This window comes from Nestor notabilis, unplaced genomic scaffold (genome assembly GCF_000696875.1).
Source record: "Nestor notabilis isolate BGI_N333 unplaced genomic scaffold, ASM69687v1 scaffold18100, whole genome shotgun sequence".
Classification (NCBI taxonomy): Eukaryota; Metazoa; Chordata; class Aves; order Psittaciformes; family Psittacidae; genus Nestor; species Nestor notabilis.
This window is the reverse complement of record NW_009911751.1, coordinates 273-785: the sequence shown is the minus strand read 5'-3', so window position 1 is coordinate 785 and position 513 is coordinate 273.

Genomic DNA, 513 nt, shown 5'->3' with positions numbered 1-513 from the left:
GCGGCTGCGCCGGCACCAGCGGCGGCAGAGAATGGTGAGTCCTGCCCACCATGGGCATCTGCCCACCCTCAGCCACCGAGGGGACAGCCTGGGGCTGCAGGGACAGTTTTGCACCAGGACAGGGCTGTGTCGCACCGCCCAGGGCTTGCAGCCAGCCCCTCCGGCACATCAGGGACCCAGGGGCATCATGCCTTCCTGAGCAGTACAGTGCACAGCACCCATGGGTGCCCCCACACAAACGCACCCAGGGTGCCGGCCTCCTCCTGCCAGCGCATCCTTGGGCTCTGCTTCCTCTAAAAAAGCAGAACAATAAACGAGGGTGGGGGAAATGGCCTTTCCCCTTACCTGCAGCACCAAACCCAGGTTCCTCGCCGTGCCACAGTGGTGACAGGGGCTCACTGCTGTGCCAGGGTGGTGAAGCACCAAGGGAACGTGGTGGCACCCAGGTACAGGGTCTGGGCTGCAGAATGGAATGCAGCAGGGCCTCCATGCTGCAGGACAGCCCTCTCCTCC